The sequence below is a fragment of the Mesocricetus auratus genome, unplaced genomic scaffold, assembly GCF_017639785.1.
Source record: "Mesocricetus auratus isolate SY011 unplaced genomic scaffold, BCM_Maur_2.0 Super-Scaffold_100011, whole genome shotgun sequence".
Classification (NCBI taxonomy): Eukaryota; Metazoa; Chordata; class Mammalia; order Rodentia; family Cricetidae; genus Mesocricetus; species Mesocricetus auratus.
Genome location: NW_024429195.1, coordinates 52261430 through 52285639, shown reverse-complemented (window position 1 = coordinate 52285639; position 24210 = coordinate 52261430). Strand labels below are relative to the sequence as shown.

Here is a 24210-nt window from a genome sequence, read left to right as displayed (position 1 = left end):
CATAAAAGACAAAATCTCTCATGCCCTCAAAGTGACAGCAGCCCAGGCCAAGGAAGTTTCATGACAGCAGAATATCAGCCATTTCATTAAGATTCTGCCTTCCCCATCTAGCCATTATCAATGGAAACAAAACGTTCATTCTAACACTCATACAGTTGAGTGCTTAGCAGAAATGAATGACTACTTTGCTTCCCAGACCAACAACATAGTTAAAATGTTTTCTATATGGATTGAACCACAGTTATGCTCCTAGTGATTTCAAACATATCATCTAGTTTTAGTGTCACATGATTTTCAAGACATATGCCTTTTTAAAACCCTCACTGAAAAGAAGAGAGACTGAAGAAATCAAGGCATAGACAGAAAGAAACAAGTCTGAACCAAGATTATCTGGATTTAGAAGTCACGTTTGCAAATGGCAGCTCTCAGTCACACACAACTGTATGGGAGAATCTCTTGGTGTGCCCCTGGTAGAGATAGCTATTTGACCCTTGCCGGGAGCTGTGACCACGTGACTGGTTTGTCTTTAGTCGGATGAAAGGGAAAACTCAGGCTGCTTCCAGTCTTGTCAATTACTTAGTCCCTCAGTATTCTTTGGTGCTATTTCTCTCTTATCCTACAGATACAATGGGAACACCCTAGAGACTGGGGAAGCCATGGGTAGAAAGTCTGGGATATTGAACTACATGCTGTATGAAGAAGGGCTTCCTCTCCAACCTTACCAAGAGCTGTTTTATGAACAGACATCAATTTGCATTGTCCGTTGTTGTTTCCTGACACTTAGTAATCTGTTAGTTCTGCTTATTATTACAGAGTACTTTCACTAACCCTTAGCAGAGTTTTTTGTTGTTGTTTATTTGTTGTGTGTGTGTGTGTATGCATATTGTGCAGGTCAACACATGTAAGCCAGAAGTCTACACATCTTCCCAGTCTCTCTTTGTTTTACTTTCTGAGATGAGGTATCTCACTGAGCCTGAATGATGATTGGATAGGCTGGCCGGCCAGGGATCTTCTGTGTCTGACTTTCCAACAGTAGAATTATAGATGTGTATTGCCAGTGATTACTGTTTTTCCAGGGTCCTAGGGACCCAAACTCAGGCTTCCATGAAAAGCACTTTACCAAATAAGCTGTCTTCCAAGCTGCCCAATATAGAGGTTTTTGAAAAATCAATTTTTCTTTTGATTCCTCAAATTTAAATGCATTTTCCATTTATCATTGAATTACAAGGCGCATCTATCTCTATCATCTATCTATCTATCTATCTATCTATCTATCTATCTTCTGTCTATATACCATCTGTCATCTTTCTGTCCATCTATTTGTCTGCAATATATCATTAAATATTTTTATTCTTGTTGTGGGAACTAAGTACCTCAAAGACTATTGGCTGAATGAGTTCCCATAGCATATTCTATTTCATTTTGGGAGTGACACACAGCAATTACAATATTAGATTTCTGAAGCTGTTCATGATTACTTTAGGGATGACCATGATTGACTCTTAACTCTTGGGGCAGAAGAAATGTTGGTTCGGTTCACTTTATGTTGCTATAAAATTATTCTAGGTGAACGTTGATGCTTTATGCAGCATCTCCAGTGCTGCCAGAGATTGAAACCAGGGCCTCATGAATGTTAATGAAGCATCCCCTGTGCTGTGGGGCTACATCACAATCCCGAGCACTTTATACAGGAAGGAGTCCTACTTAGCTCATAGTTGTAGAGGCTCAAGATGATGGCATTATTGGGATCTGTTTGTCTCTGGTGAGAACTCCGTGGTAGATGGTACCACAATGTCCTGACCATGTACCAAAGAGATGACAGGGAGAGACAGGGAGTCAGAGAGATCTGAGGGGATGGCACCATTGAGACCTCCCCTGAGAGAAAAACACTAACCCCCATGTAACCCCATGACCCAGTTATCATTCTCCAGGTCTCACTTGATAAGGTCTCCCACCTCAGCATCACCACAATGCAGCCCAAACTTCCCCTGCATGAATGTTGAGAGATGCACTCAAACCATATCTAAACCATATCAGGGAGCAGTAAGATCTTCAGATATGGTCATGCTTCTGCTTGCCCTCTTTGCAGTTTAAAATCGAAACAGTGATTATTACATGACTTTATCCATGTTTTCTTACTGAACTTGAGCTTTGAAAGGCAAAGCTTTAATAAGGTGATCTTTCTGTCAACTGCTTTGAGTGTTTGTGATATGATGACTCATGTTTCTTCCTGGGTACATCAAGAGAGCCTTTAATATGTCTAGAGCCACTGGTGCTGAGTAGAGCAGGTTCACGCATGAGGATGCTTAATGACTCATAGAATGCTTATCATGTGTCAATTGTTCTTCTAGTGACCCTGCAGAAATTCATCAATCCTTGAAATAATTCATTGAGTACCCTGGGTTCAGTTCATTTCATTATGTGGAAATAGAAGCATAGAAACATGTAGGAATATCCCAAGATAATACAACAAGTATGCTGGGGGCTCTGCCATGAACCCACCCGGCATGGCTTCGGGGCCTGTGCTTTTACTCATTGATTCCACTGTTGCTATAGGAATAGTGACGCTCTGTGGTTTGGCTCTCATTCTAATGGCATTCTTCTTTTCTACTATCTTACGTGAAACCAGCACAAATTTAGGGGATTAGAACAACCTACTCTTATGGTCTCAGATCTCATGGTTTGGTATCCAGGGGGTAGCTTCACTGGTCTCTTTCTAGGGTTTTGAAACCTCCTATAAAGGAATCATCCTGGGCTAAGGTCTCCTTCTAGTTTTGTGTCCTCCTCTAAAATCACACAAGGGAGAGAAAAAGTCACTTCCTTATGGCCACAAAACCATTGGAGCTTGCTTCTTCAATGTCATCAGGGGAGACTCCTCCTGGCCTCAACAAAGCATAGAGGAATCTCTTTCAAAAATGTTTCCAACTACTTAACTCAGGCCCACAAATTTATGACTTGCTTGTAAGACAAGTACAAAAAACAGTTTTTCAGGAGGAAGAGGTAAGCAGATCTCTGTGGGTTCAAGGCTAGCCTGATCTACAGAGTGATTTCCAGAACGGCCAGGGCTACCCAGAGAAACCCTGCTTGAAAAACCAAACCAAACCAAACTAAACCAAAATAGCAACAAAAACAAATAACAGAGTTCAGTCTTTGGAACCCGAATATAAAAGCTGGGCAAGGTAATATATACTGGTAGAGTCCTGGAGCCCCTTAACCACCCAGCCTAGTGCACTTGAAAGTTCCAGGCCATAGAAGGACCCCATCACAAAAAAGCAGGGAGGGGTGAGTGGTTCCTGAGGGATGACACTCAAAGTTGTCCCCTGGCCTGCACCCGCATGCACACACATGTGCACTGTCACACGCATACACAGTGAAACATCTGAGACCAGACATACAACAGCAAATGTGAGAAATGGTTTATCGCCCATTTCCTGAGAAATGGATGAAACCCCTCAGCTCCTTCTGAGACAGTGGGTCACCTAAAAGGGACAGGAAAGGACATCAGTCAAATAGGCTTTCAGGGTTCGGATCCTGTTCAGACAAGTGCAAATAAGATCCCAGTTTGGTCCCATCACCCTATGAAACTCCAGGAGGCAAGGGGTGTACTGGAAAATTTTTGTTTTGTTTTGTCATCGTGTGAGGCAATGGTGGAAGGTGGCTTGACAGCTAACCAGATATTTGAAGCAGGAGTTGATTTCCAGACTCCCTGAGAAAATCCCTTCAAAGCTGCATTGGACAGTTGTATTGGTCATAAAAGTACCAGGCAACTGGTAGCCATCTGAAGCTTCACACACACACAAAAGTAGCAGTGTGGGAAGACACAGATAGAGGCAAATGTTCAGCACCAGAGTGCTTGCCAAAATGTTCCAAAGACATGGCAGACTTGGGGCTACATCAGGGGAGGAGGCAGACCACCCACTGAGCATCTGGAGGATGCTGATGTGATGCTTTCTCCTTGCTGTTTAGCCTTGCTATTTTTGGGAAGCCATAGGGAGAGGGGATGTATGAAAGACTGAGGGGTTTAATCCCAGAGCATGTACATCTTAGAAAAGTCCAGTTAAGAGACAAGCAACTTTGTTTAATACCCAATACTGGCAAGTGTCAGTGTTTCTTCCGTGCCTGGCAAGATGTCTGAAAAGAAGCCATTTGATGATAAAAAAGCACAGAAACTGCATTTCTTCCCAAGTTTGATATAGTATTTAAGTTTGCATTCATGCAACTTGAAAGGCACAGGCAAGCCCCAATCATACTCCACATCTCCAGCACCCTGATCTTCCCAGGGTACCTCAGCTTCACCATGGATGTCAGGAATTCAGGATGCTGTGGACACGTACATATAACCTCACATATTCTAAATAATATGATTATGTGACTACTGGAGCCAGAGAGACGCTCAAGTTTGGAAAAGAACAAATTTGTTCCGATTTCAATCTGTTAAGGGGACACTTGTAGGTTAGTTGTCTTCTTACAGCAAAATAAGAGGACCAGTCACTGAGGGCCTGCTCTCAGCAGGTCCTGGGTGACTCAAGACACAATATAATCATGTTTTTCCTTTCAACCAGCTCAGTTTCTATTAAGGGAGAATTTGGCTCTCAAAGGTATCACAATAATAAGAATAATCAAGATTGCCAGATTCAAAAGATGGTTTGTTTGAACACATCACACAAATATGACAGCCTCAGTATCACCCATTTCTAAAGAAAGAAATGGCATCTTATAGTGGAGGGGAGATTAAAAAGTCTGGGAGTGAGGAAATAAAAAGAAACAATGAGATGCTTTAGATAAAAATGGACTCTTGTAATCTTAAGATAGCAAAGAACACAGATAAGGTGCAACTATATCTGGGTTTACGATAAAAAAGTAAAACCATCACTCCCATTTTCTAAAGTGTATTAGAACAGCATAAGGTAACATGCCAAATGGTATATGTGTTCATTCCCATGCATAGCATGCATGTCAACAATACTCTCAGTGGTTCATATGATTGTTTCAGACCCTAACTTTTTTTCCTGCTTGGAGATGTTTGAAGGAGCACGTGAAAGCACGTGACCAGTGGGATTTCTAGCTCAATTGTGTATTATTAGTCATGACCATCCTCGAGCTCGTGGGAAATTATTGTATATTTGGAATATACTACTATATACCAATTCTATATAAGATGTATAACTCTTCCATGATGTAAGTGTAAAGAATTCTAAAGGAAGGGGAGAGAATATTTTATTATGTGTGGTAATGTCACTTCACATAGGGAACCAGAAGAGACCAGTTGAGTCCACTTTCAAGATCCTTATCATCTTCCTATTCAAGTGCTTTCTACAGTAGCAAGCTTATCAGCACAACTGAATGGAGTTTTTGAATCATTAAAACCAACCACTCAGGCCGGGCGTTGGTGGCGCACGCCTTTAATCCCAGCACTCGGGAGGCAGAGGCAGGCGGATCTCTGTGAGTTCAAGGCTGGGCTGGACTGATAGCCTCCAAAACAATACAGAGAAACCCTGTCTGGTAAAAACCAAAAAACAAAACAAAACCAAACCAAAACAAAACCAACCACTCACCCCTCCCCCTTTCTATCCTATGAAAGAAGAAAACATGGGCCAGGGCTTGGCAAGGGAAGAGAATAGAAGTGAAGAAAATAGAAATAGAAGTGATAGCTGATGGTGGTGCATGCCTTGAGTGAGGCCAGCCTGGTCTACAGAGCAAGTTCCAGGACAGCCAGGGCTTCACAGAGAAACCCTGCCTCAGAAAAACAAAAAGAAAGAGAGAAAGGAGTGATGATAAAGGGAGCAGGAGATGTTTGTACTATTTAATTTCAAGTAGCTTCTAACCCTAAGAGCAAATACTGCTCATCTCTGAGCACACACACACACACACCCCACATCACACACCAGTAGAACATGCTCTTGACCTCAGTGTTCCAGGGCACTGACTCTTCCGTCACAATCCTTGGGATAGACCATGATCATTTGCCAATTAGGGAGAAAACTTTGGCCCTGCTTTGAGAGATACTCTCTGACCCATATGAGAATCAAACTCAAGATCCACTATGATTCAGGAATGGCTCATTTAGCCCACTCTTCCTTTTCCAGGTAAGGATGCCTTAGGCAGAGACAAGATTGTCCTCATATATACTTTGAGGGAATTGTTACAATTTTACATGCTCAATGTATTTAAATGGTTAAATCAATATTATAATTAAACGTAGAAAAGTGAGTTGTGAGAGTGTGGTAGAGGAAAAAACAAAACAAAACAAAAACAAAAATCCCCAAAAAATCACACAGGAGGTTCCCACCCTAATCCCTTGCTATCCTCATTCACATGGAGCTTATTTGGTTTCTGAATGAGTTCATTCCTTGAACCGTGGACCTGAAATTGTACACCACGATTGATTGAGAGGCTCTCCCACAAGTGGGTTCTGTTTGCCCCATTTCTTAATGTTTTCTGCCCTCTGGTGGTGAAGTCAGGAGATCTGCTGTATTTTTCTTGGGAGTCTGAAGTAAAAGCTTTCACTAAAAAGTAAATAAAGTTATCCCTCTGCTTTTCTCTGCAATGATGGGCATGTGTGCTGACTCTATTCCTGTGTTTTCTTGGACAATTCTTTCAGGATCAAGTGATTCCTGGGCTAGAAACAAAACCAAAACCATCCCATTCCCAATGGTTTCCACTGAAAATGCAACAAGGCAGGTATAATTCCAAGAGGAGACGTTGGAGATGAACCCAGCTGGGTCTAGAAGGATGTGGACATGGCTATTCTGAATCAGAGTTACATTATCTTGACATACCAGGCTAAAGATATCCACACTCTAGCCAGTAGGGTATACTGTACTGGGTTGGGGGGGGGGTGCTTTTCTCTAGATTTCTATTCTCTGCAGTAGGTTGGCTCCATAATAAACACAAATGACCCGGTGATTATAAATATAAGGGCAGCGTTCATAATAATTAGCATCTGATCTAAAGGTTGTATGGGTATTAGAGATCCAACATAGCTTTCGCATCCTGAGAACTTGAGGTAAGGAATGGTAGTGAAGTGAAGAGTTTGTGGTCTGCAGAACTGACCCAGACTCTTTAGAAAGGAGATGGCATTTATCCTATTCTCACTTCTTCACTTGCCCTTTTAAAACAGAGAGGGGAGTCTCACGATCCCATGGGTGCTTGCTACCTGTGGGTCAAGTCTTTTTTAACATATGGTGACTTGGGCAAAAATGGAGATTTCTGAAATAAGTCATCAAGAAAAACGAACAATATAAAAGATTAAATTAAGATGCTCAAAATTCCCTGGGATAGTAAGTGGTCCTTCAGTTGATTTGCCAACCACTGTATCATTCTGTAGGTCGCATCCCCCGACAATATGAGCAATAATTTGAAAATTAATTCAATGAGTCCCTAAGGAAACCTACTGATCTGGGACGTCATAGATATGTCATTCTGTATATTTTTAACGATCTTCATAAACAGGACATACTTAACCTTTTGTTTGGAGAACTATCCTTCTCCACAGACAGATGTTAAACTGCCCTTTTACAATAAAATTTTGTGAAAGTGCTCAGAAGATTTCTTTAAAATTCCTTTTCCTTTTTCCTTTTCAATCTTTTTTTATTAGCTTTTTATCTTGAAATAGTTTCAGACTAATCAAAATTTGCAAAATAGTGCAAGAGGGCATTTCCTTCTTTGAGGTTCTCCCTTCCACTCTTGGGAATCCTAATTTTTCCTTAGCAAAGTTATGATTGCTACAAGTAAAAGCAGTGCAAAGAATATCTATGAATCTTTCATTCCAACTCTTCATGGTAATGCCTTAATTCCAGTGTGCTTTTCAACAGTGAGAAGGCTACCATTAAAACCATACTATTAACTACATAGGCACCTCATGAAATCACCACTGTATCGCAATTGCCACAGCACTGCCCATTGTATAGTCCAGGATGTAAATAATGAATAAATTAGAAGCGATTTAAATGTAGCCTACATACACTCCACAGAAGCCATACTGTGGGCTTCCCAGTACATCCTATCAAGGGGTCCATTTTCTTGACATTTTTTAAACTGTTGATGATGTTAATGTTGAACACTTGGGATTTTCCTCATGGTAAAAATAGGTATGTTTTTAGCATTTCACTTGGTCAGTATCCTGTGGATAGACTTGTTAGGACTATGCAAATATCAAATACCATCTTTCTCCATATTGGCTTATCATTGTTTCCAACTGGTGGGTTTTCTGCTCTATAACTTCTCTGACATTCCTCATGAACTGGAGTTCTTGCAAGAAGAGCCCCCTTCACTCTTATTAATTAATTAATTCATTCATTAATTTTCTGTGTACTTTGAGTATGAGGCCCTCATCTTTTGGGAGTCTTTGGGGGGGGTGTTTGCTTGCTTGTTTTTGTTTGTACCATCAGATATCCCAGAATAATCTTATTCTTTTCTTTCTCTTTTCCAGCACAGAAATTAGTAATTTTTCCAAGGATCCTTTATTTCTTTTATTAGAGAGTAATATTTCATATTTAGAAGCTAACATTGGGATTTTTGGTATGCTAATTGGTACTGGAGTTATTACTTCTCAGTTTCTTATAAAACATAGGTTTCAAAAAGTTTACAAAGCCTAAAAAACTGGGCAGTGGTGGCACATAACTCTAATCCTAGCACTGAGAGTCACAGGCAGGCAGATCTCTGTGAGTTCAAGGCCAGCCTGCCTGATCTACAAAGCAAGTTCCGGGACAGCCAGGACTGTTACACAGAGAAACCCTGTCTCCAAAACAAACAAACAAACAAAACATACAAAAGTTTATAAAAATCTGCACATGTGTGCAATCTAAATCTCTATCTGTCTATCTATATCTATCTATATCTACCATGTATCTAATCTATCATCTGTCTCTCTATCATCTATCATACATCTATCATTTATATATCATCTGTCTATCATTTATCTATCATCTGTCAATCTACCATCTTCTATCACCTGTGTATATCTCTCTTATTGATATATAGCTATCTACCATTTATATATATATATATATATAGCTATCAATCATCTGTCTATTACCTATCTGTTATTCATTTATTGATCAGATATCACCATCACTTCATGTCAGTAATTTGATTCCAATCCAACACCATGGGGCTCTTGCTGGTTGACTCTGAAGCCAAGAAAGCTGCCTCTAATTATCTAGTTTATTTATTTACTTTCCTTACCATGAGATCTACATGAATTAACTTAAGAATTACTACCTTGCACCTCTCCAGAGTTGGGAAACTTACTAATTTTGGTATGGTGTTTTAGAGCAGATTGAGTAAAGACTGACACTTCTGAAATTTTAAGAATTCTTTTATGTAGTACTAATATTTGTGTTTTATGTATGGGTGGATTTAGTTTGCAATTTTGATTTTGCTTATGATCTTTTCTGCCATCCAGGAAAATTCTATTTCTGTTTAGTCAGATCAATGTTTCTATAAAGTGTTTCTGAATTATGAGTCATTGCTAAGAATGTTCTCCTTACAACCAGGCTCAAGAGGAATTTATTCATGTTTTCTCCCAGTAATTTTAATTTTTACATTCATTTCTCAGTTTCATTTGGAGTCATGCTTATATATGGCATGAAGTATGCTCTAAGTTTATTTTGCACTTATGATTACTGAATTACCCCCAAACTCTATTTAATTTGTTTTCCCCCATAAATCTGTGTTGCCTCTTTTATCATACACTGTTCTAAAATTCCAAGGGTACTGGAATCTATTTTGTGGCTTTTTGATACATTCTCTGGATCTGGGTATCCAGACTTCTGCCTTTGTAGTATGTTTAATGTCTGGTGGAGCTGACCTGTCTTCTTTTCTTCTATTTAGTATTTAGTGGCTAATTTCCAGATTTTTGCTTGTTTGTTTGTTTCTTCACATGGTTTGAATACAAATTGTGCTTAATTCTACATAAAGGCTTGAACTTACTTTATTGGGAAGGTGTTAAATTTATGTAATGATTTAGGGAGAATCAACATTCATGAAACATAGTCTAGTCATGCTTCCCACAGCCCATGAATGCCTTTGCTGCAGGTTAAGTTCACTTTTCTATCTCTCAGGAATGTTTTTCCTCACATAGTCCCCCAAGTTTCCTTTTAAGTATGTTCCTAAGTATTTAATCTCCCTCATTGTTATTGTAAATAAGGGGTTTCCTATTATTGTGCTCCCTAATGAAATATATATAAACATATATACACGCCAGATACTAATTCTGTGATATTTTAGTTCTCACATCTTTACCAGCTTATTTTATTGTTTGACCTAATGCGTTTTCTTGAGCTGCACTAAAACAAATGATTGTGTGAGGGCTTTTAAATCCTGATTTATTTCTTGTGGTTAGGCAATTCTGACTAAGACGAGTGAATGATTTTTCCAGGGTCACAAGGTAAGAAATGGACGAACAAGCTTTTAAATCAAGGTCTTTCGGGACTAACTATTCTGAATGGTCAAGGTTTGAGTTCCCTGAACTCGAGCAAAAGAGGAGAAGCAAGATGTTCCCAGCTCCTTCGCTTGGCTGGCTAGCTGCCCTGTCTTAGGGCTTCTGTTGCTATGAAGAGACACCATAGCCATGGGGGCACACAGGCAGACATGGTGCTGGAGAGGTAGCTGAGGGTTCTACATCTGAATCCACAGACAGCGAGAAGAGAAAGTAACACAGGGCCTGACTTGAGAATTTGAAACCTCAAAGCCCACCCCCGTGACCCACTTCCTCTGACAAAGCCACACCCCCTAATAGTGCCCCTCCCTATGAGCCTATGGGGTCCATTTCTATCCAAACCATCACAAGCCATGCATTAATTGTGGGAACTGAATGGGAACATAAGCAGGAGAGCTGGATTAGGCCTCTCCCAGAAGGGGACCAGCAAACAATGTAGATAGAACAAGAACTTCATGTAACATACACTTCACTGCTGGGAAATGATGTAAAATTTTACTTTCTGGCTGTAAAAGCAATAAAAGCTCAGCTCTGGCTCACCAAACAGTTTATGTCAGTGTTCAGTCCTCTCGAGCTTTAAGAATAAAAATGTCTCTGGCCGCCCCGCAGCCCCCAGCTTAGCTGAGCTGTTCAAGGGATCCATGCTTGACTCTGGGTAGAGGCAGAGTTCCTCCCCATGGCCCCATGTTGCTCTCCTGTCTCAGCTCCAGGCCTTGCACGAACTGAAAGACCCCGGCCCAGTCTACACAGGCAGCTGAGGCTTATGAAAAATTCCGTTTCCCCCACAGCTGAATAGTCCTTGCTATCAGAAGGGAGCTCTGCCCAAGGACACGGGCTTTGGGTGTCTGCTGTGACCAGATGGCCAGCCCAGCAAGATTGGGCAAGCACAGAGACCTATTGTTCCTCAGATAGGGCCAAGGCCGAGACTTGAGTTCCGAGAGAAACCTTAATTGCCCTCGTTCTGAGCCCCAGCCTCATTTAAACTGCCCAATCAGGGTCCTGTAACTAGGCTTCTCGCTTCTGTACTGCGCTTTTTGCTATAAAAGAACCCCTGAGTCCCCAGCTCGGGGCTCTCAGTTCCCGAGACTGAGATGCCCGGGTACCCGTGTATTATCAATAAAGCCTCTTGCTGTTGCATCCAAGCTCGTGGTCTCGTTGTTCCTTGGGTTCGGGTCTCCCTCCTGTGAAAGTCCCCCGCCTGGGGTCTTTCATTTGGTGCATGGGCCGGGAATGTGAGACCCCCGCCCAGGGACCACCGACCCACTTCTGGGAGGTAAAAATTGTCCGGACTAAATTTCTGTTGTTTCTGTTGTCTGCTGTCTGTCTATGCCTGTTATTTTCTCGCGCCTGCGTTTGTAGTATACAGCTGTATGCATTTGTATTTGGCGGCACCGAGACCGCAGCTCCAGGAGACGTCCTGGTAGCGTTTGGAGTTCTTAGGGACTCGTTTGTTTGGGGCAGATGTCAATCTGCCCCGTTTGTATTTGGAGTCCTTAAGGACTCATTTGTTTGGGGTAGATGTCTAGGAATCTGCCCCGTTTGTATCTGGGAGTCCTTAAGGACTCATTTGTTTGGGGTAGATGCCTAGGAATCTGCCCCGTCTGTTTGGGGAAGTCCCACTGGCCGAGGGATTTTCCATCCTGGTAGGGGACGAGGACGGGAGCACAAGGCCCCCGTCCCCGATCTGAATTTGCTTTTGACTTTCGTCAAAGCCGCGCAGCGAAAATCTGTTTGTTTTTGTTTCTTATCTGTTCGTCCGTCTTAGTGTTGTTTGTCATCGCTCTCGAGAAAATGGGCCAGACAGTTACCACTCTGCTTAGCCTGACCCTTTCACATTGGCAACAGGTCCAGGAGTACGCTCACAACTGGTCTGTCGATGCGCGCAAGAAGCAATGGATCACCTTTTGCTCTTCTGAATGGCCAACTTTTGATGTTGGCTGGCCGCGAGATGGCACCTTTATTTTCCAGGTGAAGGAGAAAGTCATGGATCCTGGACCCCAGGGCCACCCGGACCAAGTACCCTATATAGTTACCTGGGAAGTGCTGGTCTATGACCCTCCTTGGAGGCCCCTCCCCCTCCTCTTCCCTAACCCCCGCCACCGCTGCAGCTGCAGGCACTGCTGGGACTGCAGCTCATTCCCGGTTTGCGTTCAGCGTCCCGGCCACTGCGCGAAGGGCGCCCTGAATGTGACGGCGCGACCGGCGGCAGTGCGAGGGGAGCTTTGTCTGCCTCCCTGCGGCCCGCGGTGGACCGGGTCAGAGAGCGGCCGCCACGCCCCTCGCCCCACTCCCCGGCAGACGCTCCGGCCCTTCCGGGCGGCGCCGCAGCCTCAGCCGCTCTGGATTCAACCGCCTGCCTCCCCGTACGGGCCCCGATGGCCAGTTGCAGTACTGGCCGTTCTCTGCCTCAGATCTTTATAACTGGAAAAATAATAACCCCTCCTTTTCAGCAGACCCCGTGAGACTGACTGATCTATTAGAATCGGTTCTCACTACAGCGGATCCTTCTTGAAGCCCGGAAAAATTGTTCCTGGGGCAAATGGACAACCTATGCAGCTTCCAAATGAAATTGATGCTGCTTTCCCCCTTGACCGCCCAGACTGGGACTTCACCACTGAGGCAGGTAGGACCCATCTATGTCTTTATTGCCAGTTGCTTGTAGCGGGTCTCCGAGGGTGCCCTACAAATTTGGCCCAGGTAAGACAGATAGTTCAGAGGGCAGAGGAATCGCCAGCTGCATTTTTAGAAAGACTTAAGGAAGCTTACAGAATGTATACCCCATATGACAGGGGTATACACTACCAGATGTATTGAGGGAGACAGAACGCATTTTTTTAATGAAAAGAGAAGCTCAGACAGAGAGAGAAAAGATGGAGACAGAATGTCAGAGACAGGAAATTAGAGAGAGGTAGAGAGAGGGACAAGAAGCGTAACAGAGAAATGACTAAACTGTTGGCCACAGTAGTCGCAGAGCAGAGACAGGATAGGCAGAGAGAGGGACGAAGGGGGCCTCGCCTAGAAAGAGACCAATGTGCATACTGCAAGGAAAAAGGCATCTGCTCTCCCGGCCTCAATTAAACAATATCCCATGTCCCGGGAGGCCCGCGATGGGATCAAACCTCATATTAGGAGGCTACTGGAGCAGGGCATTCTAACCCCCTGCCAGTCCCCCTGGAACACTCCCCTGTTGCCAGTCAAGAAGCCAGGAACCAATGACTATAGGCCGGTCCAGGACCTCCGGGAAGTCAATGAGCGGGTTGAGGACATACACCCCACGGTCCCCAATCCCTATAACCTCCTGAGTGGACTGCCACCTGACTATGTTTGGTACTCAGTCCTGGATTTAAAGGATACCTTCTTCTGCCTGCGATTACACAAAGACAGTCAGCCACTGTTTGCCTTTGAATGGCAGGATGCAGACCTGGGAATCTCGGGACAACTTTGACTGGGGGGAGAGCCAGGAAAAAGCCTTCATGGACATCAAGAAGGCTCTGCTCTGCTCCCCAGCTCTGGGGTTACCTGATCTGACTAAACCCTTTGACAAATTGACTTAGGGGCAGCCTTTGACTATCTATGCCCCCCTCCTGCTATGGAGGCGGTCATCAGGCAGCCACCGGGCCGCTGGCTCACCAATGCCAGGATGACCCATTATCAGACTCTGTTGCTGGACAAGGACCGAATTCACTCCGGGGCTCCGGTGACCCTAAACCCCGCCTCGCTACTTCCCCATCGGGGGAAGCAGAGACTCATGATTGCTTGCAGGTCCTGGCCGAGGTCCATGGGACAAGAGCTGACCTCACGGATAAACCCCTTCCCAACCCCGACCACGTCTGGTTCACGGACGGAAGCAGCTTTATACATCAAGGGAGGGAGAGAGCCAAGGCTGCGGGAACAGCTGCGTGGCGGCTCGGGAATGCTCCGCGGGCGCGTGCTATGGGGGGGGATGGAGCGGGGTTGCGGATGGCTTCTCCCGGGCAGGGCGGAAGCGCGCCGACGCTGAGGAAGGAGCGGCGGAAGCCACGCAGCCCGAGGCCGGGAGCCGAGCGGAAAGCAGGAGCGGCTGCGAGTGCCAGCAGCCTCTGGTATCTTCCGTGACTGGGTCCCACCTCTGTTAACACAGGCTCTGAAGCTGGCGGAAGGTAAGAAACTTACTGTCTACATAGACAGCCGTTATGCCTTTGTCACGACATCATACATTGCCCAGGGCATCAGAGAGGCGACAACCCAGTCGCCCGGGGAAACCGGAGGGCAGACAGGGCCGCCCGGGAGGCTGCCCTGGCCATGGGAAACAGCAGTCACCTCCTTCAAGCAGCTGTAGTCTGATTAGCAGCCTACACAAACTCACTCATTTGAGCTCCAGGAAAATGCAAAGAACTATTAGCCCGGGGAAGAAAATACCCGCCACCTGTTGGGAAAATACTAAAGCAAGTGACTGAGCGATGTGACGCCTGCGCCCGCGTAAATGCGACCAGGCTAAAGCTACCCATGGGGACCCGAGCTCGGGGGCACCGGCCTGGGGTGCACTGGGAAATAGATTTCACAGACCTCCTGGTTTTTGTTGACACCTTCTCGGGATGGACTGAAGCCTACCCCACCAAGCACGAGACGACAAAGGTGGTCACCAAGAAACTTCTTGAAGAAATCTTCCCCCGTTACGGAATGCCACAGGTATTGGGGACAGACAACGGGCCTGCCTTTGTTTCTCAGGTAAGTCAGTCTGTGGCCACCTTGTTGGGGATTGATTGGAAATTACACTGTGCTTACTGACCCCAAAGCTCAGGACAGGTAGAGCAAATGAATAGAACCATTGAGGAGACTCTAACTAAATTATCGCTTGCAGCTGGCACTAAAGACTGGGTCCTCTTGCTCCCCCTTGCCCTCTATTGTGCCCGGAATACACCGGGCCCCCATGGCCTCACCCCTTTTGAGATTTTACATGGAACCACCATTCCCTTTGTTCAGTTCTTTGACCAAGATATTTCTGACTATGCCAATTCCCCCTCTCTTCAAGCTCACCTGCAGGCACTCCAGCTGGTCCAGCAGGAAGTCTGGAAGCCCCTGGCCCAAGCCGACCGAGACCAGAGGAGACACCCTATCGTCCCCCACTCCTATTACGTAGGAGACAGCGTTTGGGTCCGACGCCACCAGGCTAAGAACCTTGAACCCCACTGGAAGGGACCATACACGGTCCTGTTGACCACCCCTACTGCTCTCAAGGTGGACGGGATTGCTGCTTGGATACACGCCTCGCATGTGAAAGCTGCCTCCCCTGTGGATCCGGACCCAGGATGGAAGGCCCAGCGCACTCAAAATCCTCTAAAGATAAGACTCTCCCGAGTTGTTTGATTGCCTTCTTATGCTTCATGCTTACCTTTCCCCTTATTGAGGAAAGTCCTCACCGAGTATTCAATATTACTTGGGTGATAACCAATCTGGGGACGGGACAGACTGCAAACCTGAGTTCCCAACTTGGGGCTCTGACAGACACCTTCCCCACCCTATATTTTGATCTATGTGATCTGGTGGGGGAAGATTGGGACCCCTGATCATTATACTTTTGGTTCTGATGTTTGGGCCATGCATCTTAAACAGACTGACCCAGTTCATAAAAGAAAGGCTATCGGTTGTACAATCACTGGTCTTGACTCAACAGTACCAGCAGCTAAAGCAAAGGGATCTTGAGATAGCAGAAACCCTTGAATGAAAGATTCCATTCAGTTACAAGAGCAATGGGGGAATGAAAGACCCCGGCCCAGTCTACACAGGCAGCTGAGGCTTATGAAAAATTCCGTTTCCCCCACAGCTGAATAGTCCTTGCTATCAGAAGGGAGCTCTGCCCAAGGACACGGGCTTTGGGTGTCTGCTGTGACCAGATGGCCAGCCCAGCAAGATTGGGTAAGCACAGAGACCTATTGTTCCTCAGATAGGGCCAAGGCCGAGACTTGAGTTCCGAGAGAAACCTTAATTGCCCTCGTTCTGAGCCCCAGCCTCATTTAAACTGCCCAATCAGGGTCCTGTAACTAGGCTTCTCGCTTCTGTACTGCGCTTTTTGCTATAAAAGAACCCCTGAGTCCCCAGCTCGGGGCTCTCAGTTCCCGAGACTGAGATGCCCCGGGTACCCGTGTATTATCAATAAAGCCTCTTGCTGTTGCATCCAAGCTCGTGGTCTCGTTGTTCCTTGGGTTCGGGTCTCCCTCCCGTGAAAGTCCCCCGCCTGGGGTCTTTCAGAACCTTATCATGTTGTATAAATTTCTTATTCATGCCACATAAAATCTTGATAGAAGAGCATAATGGGCAATTTTAGATTAATGATCTTGTATCAAATCCAGCACACAGTGAACATTTCCCGTATGTTTGTTCAGTGAGTGATGAATGCATATTATTTTCTAACTCCTGGAATACATAGTGTTAATTGTGTTATACACATGTTTTTTTTTTTTTACTTCCAAAATGAGATTCTAAGATCATGTGTTAGAGTACCTTGCTTTTTTTTTCAGATTCATGAACAAATTGATAGATGCATTGTGTGGTTATTTCATAACCATGTGCTCAAGGGCTTTGAGAGTTTATACAGTTTTCTCCTGGTCTTGAGGAGTTGTATGTGTGGGGTTTTTAACAAGTTGGAATAAAGCAAGACATACATATAAACATACACACATATATACTCATATATACATACACGCACACATGCATATTCATATATATATACATATATACAGATATACATACCTACACATACACTCTAGATTTGCTGATTCAGTCAATAAATTTCTGGTTCTCATTAAGCAGATGTAAATAGAAATTTAAGAAGGTGAAATCACCTGCCTATTGCTGGTCTCACTGAGCTTCCGAGAGAAATGTAATGATGACTGATAGATGCTAATGAGCCTGGTTTTGTGACCAATATACTCTATACTCACCCCAGATAACAAAGTATTCGTTTAACTCAGTATCTTTTAAGGACTCCTCTCCTGGGGGCCATGACTCTTTTCTGAAGGAGGGGTAAGGAGATTGTTGTCATTGTATGAAGGTGTAACTGAATTCATCTTTAACTCTAGAACTGCCTAGTTCAGCTTATGTGCTATATCTCTCCTGTAATGGGGGAATGTCTTCTCTATGGAATGCCTTTCAATGCTTGGGATGTTAAAATATTCTGCATGTCATGTGGATGGTGTGTTTGGTAGGGATCTGTGGCACCAATCGTCAACTCCAAGAAAAAAAAACTTTGCATTGCAAAGACCCTCTGCCTGTAAAAAGATAAGGCTGTCTTTCACACAGCACTGGGGAAGCACAGTAGTTTGTGTAATTTAAAGTGTATCTATTCTGCAATGGGCCCAAAGGAAATTTGACAACCCCCAAAGCATTATTACAACATTGTTTGTGCTGGCCAGTTTTATGTCAGCTTGATAAAAGCTAGAGTCAATGGGGAGAAGGGAACCTCTCTCAAGAAAATGCTGCCACCAGACTGGCCTGTGGGAAAGGCCGTGGGGGCATTTTCTTAAAGAGTGACTAGTGTGGGATGATCCAGTCTATTGTGGGTGATGCTATCCTGGGTGGGTGCTCCTGGTGTATATAAGAAATCAGGCTGCATAATTCATGGAGAGCAAGTCAGTAAGCAGCCTCTGTTTTAATTCCTGCCTCGAGTTCCCCCCCCTGACGTGACAGACGTGATCAGGGTTTGTAAGCTGAACCCTTTCCTCCCCAAGTTGCTTTTGATTATGTGTTTATCACAACAGCCCTAGGACACTGTTGAACATAGAGGAATATCAGGAACCACCTAAGGTGGATACATTTTAAAATAACCATTCCATGGTCTACTGCACTATATAGAAGTGAGACTAAGTAAATGAAATTATGTGCATCTGCATGGACAATGGACAAAGAGTCAATGTTCAGTGATCAAAGTGAAATTCGTAGATATGTGCAAGATATGAGGCTACTCTGAAAGGGTTTAGAAATGAAAGGTATTACAGTTATTTGTAGATATCCAAGGAACATAAATAAATAAATGTGTGAGTGATGAGTATCAAATTCTCTCTCCCTGGAGGAGAAAAATGGAGGAAGAGAATTGAATCAATATGTGGTGTATAAGAAGCTTAAACCTTGTCGTTTTATTATGAAAATGTACAGCAGCCATGAGAAAATGTGAGTAATGATGGTAGATGGTGCTTTGTCTAACCCTGTGGTCATCTTTGGATACTGTACATATGAGCAATGCTAGCTGGGCTAAGGTGTGTGTGTGTGTGTGTGTGTGCGCGCGCACGCGCCCCTGTGCACAACAATAATGATTAAAGGAGAAGTTATTGAATTGGGAAGTAGAGTGGAGTCATGGGAGAAGTTGGGGGAAGGAGAGGTGGGAGTAAAGAAGATGCAATGCTCATCTATGAAGCTCTCCAAAAGAATTAAATAAAAATAATGCGAGAATACAGTACATTGATGCAGAAATATTAAACTACACAAATTTAGGGATGTCCTATGATATCTATTGAAGGAGAAATCACTTACATGAAAAGCCAAGACAGTTGAGAACCAAAGGTCCACCCATTGCTCTCCAGTTCGAAACCGAAGCCCAAAGATCAAGAGTCTCCTCCCCCTAGCTCTATTTACCCATACGTTCTATGTACCGTGAACACACCCACACGGGAGTGGTCAGTGCTTACAGATACGTAAAATCACTCCCTATACAATGTACATGATAAAATATTTATTTTATTATAAATACCTTTTTTCTGTGTTTGTAGTATATATGTAGAAGAACAAAAAATCAACAATAACAAGAAAAGCAAACATTCCACGGTCCTAGAGCTCAGAGGAGGCAGGATTAGAATTGGAGTCTCTGTTGGTCTGGGTCGGGGGTCTATACTAATTTGTCCTATTTCCCACACCGGAGACATGTCTGTCCTCTTCCTCGTTTGTCCCATCAGTGAACTCTGCAGGAGTCTTCCTCTTGCAGTATTTACAAACTGTATCACCTTCTTTATGTGTCTATTATTCCAAAGGCTCATTGGCTCCCATCTGGAATAACGCTCAGTGCATCATTGACTTTTAAGCAAATGTTTAGTGAATGAAGTAGTAAGAATGGCATGACTAGGAAACTTTGTAATAAGGCAATAAAGAGTAGATGAAAGGAATAATAAAGGAAGCTGGCATTAGAGTGTTTAAAAAAGTAGATTGGAGATGATTTCACAGCTTCTAGGATAGGACACAGAAGAAGAAGATTAGGAGAAGTTCTATGACATGAGCATGACTGGACTGTGAGGGTTTACTGTCCATTCCCAAGCACTGCAGGTGCTACTTCATGATCCTCCTGAAGCCCTGGGAAGTATGTGCTGTTATTACCACACTTGTCCAAGGATGAGGATCAAAGGAAACAGGCTAAGTAGCCTAGCTGGGATCTAAAGCCTGAAAAAATATGCTGTCCCTCATGATAGCAGGGACTTAAAAACACAGATAATGAATAAGGGTGCTGTAATCTCTTTTTAACACAGGGAGTGTTAAACATGTAGACGGTGGTGAAACTTAAGGCAAGCCTGTCCTACCTCTTTGCTAACGCTCAGGGAACTCTGAGGATCAAGAACCAGGGGGAGTGTCCACACCAGACATTGGGAGTCAGGATCATTTCTGACTACTGCAGCAGAGTCAGAAATAAATACAACAGATGAGAAATTAGTCTGCTCCATGATGGTTCTAGGACATCTCTAAATAGTGATCGTTGTGGTTGTCCATATTATACATGGTTGATAATGGTTACTGTACACTTGGAATACTATTGCTCTTGCTTTAATTATCATTTTCTATGGAAAAGGTTGGGGTTTTGTTGTTGCTCTTGAGAATTTTCCTATGCAGTCAGTTGAAGCCTAGTTGGGGTTCAAAAGACTTAGGGGACAGACATGGTGTAGCTGCAGGATAGACACCTGGAAAGATGCCACTGGAGCCAGGGGTGGCCGGGAGGCAGAACAAACCCTAGAAAACTGAGTGACCCAGAAGAGAGAATGGGATAAGAGGCAGAGAGCAGGAAGTAGGAGGCTGCAACTTTGCTGGTTGGGGACTAGTGTCGATCTATCTATCAGTAACCAAGACCCTTCCACAAACACCCATCATCACCCCCTTTCCTTAATGCAAAAAAAGAGGGCTTTGTCACATACTCAAAAGTTGTGTGCAGTCCCCAATATCCCACTGTCCCCTGTGAACCGTTACTCTCTGTCTTCTCAGATTCTACCCATTTCCCAGCCCCAGCGTACCTCTTTCCAGTCCATGGAAGCATACCCAGGGTCTCCCTTTTAGGAACCGGCTTAGAGAGTCAGTTATTACCTTGTGAGTAGTAGCTTTCATCCTGGGTCTTCCACAAACGCAAGTACCAATACATCAACAGATACTCACACAAGATCATGTGAGATAATCACATACTGTCATGTGACAAACTGACCATAACACACAAGAGAGGTTAAAGAGGGTGAAACACTGTGTATGCAGTTTGCAGCTTCAAAAAAAAACATAAATACTTTTCAAACCCTAATATATAAAATGTTTCCTGAAATGAGGATGAGAAGGTTTCCATTTGTCTTGGAAGATGGTCCAGTGTTTCTAGGTTTATGACTCTAAACAAAATGAAATTAACCGTTCTTAAGATTAACCATTGATCCACTGCTATGGGTGGTCTTATTGGGGTATACAGGGGCCATTTCAGACACAGAGATGTGTTTGAAACCAGAAGAAATGACTTCTGGCATGTAGCCCTTTCACCAGCCAATAGGGAATCTTACTTTAAGGATACTGGTTTTAGTTCACTTTCAATTTTCTAAACAAAAGTTCATGTATTTTCCTTCATTGGGCAATATGGATTGGAAAAATAGAACACAGCAAAAGCAAACAAGAGGCAACTTACTGGAACTAATCCTATAGCGTTATCAGAAAATACCAATTTCCCCATCATTATTCTATTATTAAAAAGATCAGTTGGTTATCCAAGAAGTATAGTGTGAGACTTAGTTAGCCTTAAAGGACATCTTCAACTAAATCCTTTTGCAAACTGACTGCAAAGCCCCTGCCAGGCGCATCCCAGCAAGTCTCCCTGGGACCACGTTGCTAGAGTTGTTCAACCAAAGCTTCCTGTAAGATCTGGGTGGAAGCTCTCTGTACTTACTTCCAGATGGTTCTGAGATGTCAGGGAGGGTGTGAGCTTCCCTGGAACTGAATTGTCCCATCTATCCCCTTTAGCCCCTTCCCATTAGACCTCAGCCTTCCTTTCCCCTCTTCCTTCCACCTTCTATCAGAAGCACGACAAACATCACCCACTGGCAGTAAGTCCTCCCAATTCCACCCACAGTAACACTAAAGAACACACATTTATTTGTTTTAAAAAACGTACTTTGCAAAAGGCTCTCTCAAGGGAAAGCATTCTCACCTTCTTATTGCTAGTCCCAGGTGTATTTTTCTTTCAGACCAGCTTCTTCACAGAGGACTACACATTTTGTTGGTGTTTCTCAAGAATGTTCAAGACCTCTTCACGAGTCTGAAGAGCTACCTGAGTTTGCAGGCAGCTTCCTGTGGGGGTCACGGCTTGCAGATTGAACTATTGCTTGTTGTGCAGAAAATGGGTAAGGTGTTTGAGAAAACAGGAAGCACCTGCCAATGTGTGACTTTATTCTTGGAAGCAGAGAGCTCCCTCAGAGGGGAGCTAGATGCTTCTTGCTGCTTCCCCTATGAACACTCTCTGATGCTGTGATGCGCTCTAGAGACCAAGGAGAGACAAGTGGGCAGCAGGATTATTCAGAGACTAGGATGGTGGACATCCATCGTTTTCCTAAGTCTACCTTTTTTGCTGGAGAAATGGGTATGCATAGACATGAAGCTATGTGTTATTTGCAATGGGGAAATTCCAAGAAAATGAGAATTGGAGGCAACATATTTGCTAGTGTTGCAGATTTCTGTAATAGCAACGTGTGTTCATTAATTAATTAGTTTATTCAGTGAACTTGCTCTGTGTAAAGCAGTAAGAAAGGCCTTAGAAATATACCGGGGACAGCACAAATACGATGCATCCCTGTATCTCATTTTAGTCCTAAAATTGCTTATAAGGTGCCATATTTCAATATTCATTTAAAGTGTTTAAAATATTTTATTGAATGTCATTTTATTTAACATGCATGTGGGAGGGGGATTGTGCTTACTTATTCAGAGGTCAGAGGGCAACTTGCAGGATTCAGTTTTCTCCTTCTATCATGTGGATCCAGGGAACCCAATTCAAAATATCAGTCTTGAGAGTAAGCACCTTCATTCACTGGGTCAGCTCAGCCTTTTAAATTTTCATTTTCCTACTCTTGCATGAATCTGTATGATGTTTGAGTTTAAAAGTTCTAAGCTGTTGGCAGTAGCTAGCAACATCTACACCAAGCAATTAGTGCCCCTGTTAGCTAATCAGATTAACCAGATTTCTTGATTGAAGGTACCACACCTAATTTCTACCTTGCAAAAACATGTGTGGCCATAGAGAAATGGATCACATATACTCCAAGAGCTATTACCTACCTTGCTGGTTTGCATAGGTTTGGTAACTGTTTTCACACCTGGGGGTAGAGGCCTCGTGATAGACACAGGTAAATAATGCAGTTCTCTTCCTCATTTAGGTAGGTCATGAAAAACAACATACATGGATGTGTCTTGACCAAGTCATTTTTGTCTCCAAGGACTTCAATGAAGTGTCCTGTGTATCCTCTCAACATATATTTGACATTTTAGGCAAATCTATTTCCCACTTCATATGCAAAAATCAGAAAATCACCCCACAAAGGAGGTTACAGAACTGACTCTTTGGTGGAAATCCTGGACACGCCTGATTTCCTTGGGTGTCTGAAGAAAGCCCTGCGGGTGGAGGGATGACGATGCAGGCTCAGGAGAGGAAACCTTTCGACACTTTCTCTTGCTAGGTACAGAGTGCTTCGAGTGAACTCAGAGCAGGCAGGCAGTGCCCTGACTTCCAGGGCCAATCCTTGAGAGCTGATGTTACTACAGCTGGATAAGATTTCAAAGCTAGTTTGACTAGCTTTTATTCACACTTGTAGTATATATTAAGCAATGCCTGCAGGCGAGCCCTCTAATCTTGCCAGTCTCCTCAATTTGAGTAACTGTTTCCTGGATGTCTGTGGCAAAGCTTTCTGGATTATAGACGGCCTGATTGATTGCTGCCCCTACCTCATCCACACTCTGCCTTTCACAGCTAAGCAGAGGGGGAACCCCAGGATACCAGAGGATAAGGAACTCCAATCTGTCAGGGGGTTGGAGGTCTTGGAGGGCGCTCAGTACACAGCATGCTCTTCCAAGTGAGTGAGAAACATAAGAAGAAACACTTGTGAGTTACAGTGTACTTGCCAAGATGAAAAAGTCTCATTTTCATAACATCTTAAAGAAAATATTACCCTGACTAAAGAAAAAAATCCAAGGTCTAAAGCACCAGCCATTAAGCAACAAACTAGTTTTTTATTCATGCTTTTGAGATAGGGTTTCTCTACATAGTCCTGTAACTCACTATGTAGACCTGGCTGGTCTTGATCTCACAGAGATCTATCTGCCTCTGCCACTCGAGTGCTGGGATTAAAGTAGTTTGCCACCATAGCTTTCAAGGAGCAACCTAAGTTTTGAATTGGTAATGACTCCCTGAAATGGGGAGCCTGGAAAACTGAAGGAAATGACAAGAAAACTCTTTTTCAGTGACCCTGCAGGCACAGGTGTAGCTGTATAAATGTTGTAATCACAGCCCTTTGATGGTTTGG

The 24210-nt window shown here is 43.7% G+C and overlaps 1 long non-coding RNA gene across 1 annotated transcript in view; it reads right to left on the bottom strand.

Annotated features, from left to right (window-relative positions):
* Window positions 1-21982, bottom strand: part of LOC110342979 — a 50343-nt gene extending 28361 nt beyond the window's left edge. The window contains exon 1 of the long non-coding RNA XR_002385170.2: window positions 21846-21982. This is a non-coding gene — a long non-coding RNA (uncharacterized LOC110342979). The remainder of the gene's footprint in view (window positions 1-21845) is intronic.
* Between the last annotated feature and the right edge of the window lie 2228 nt (window positions 21983-24210).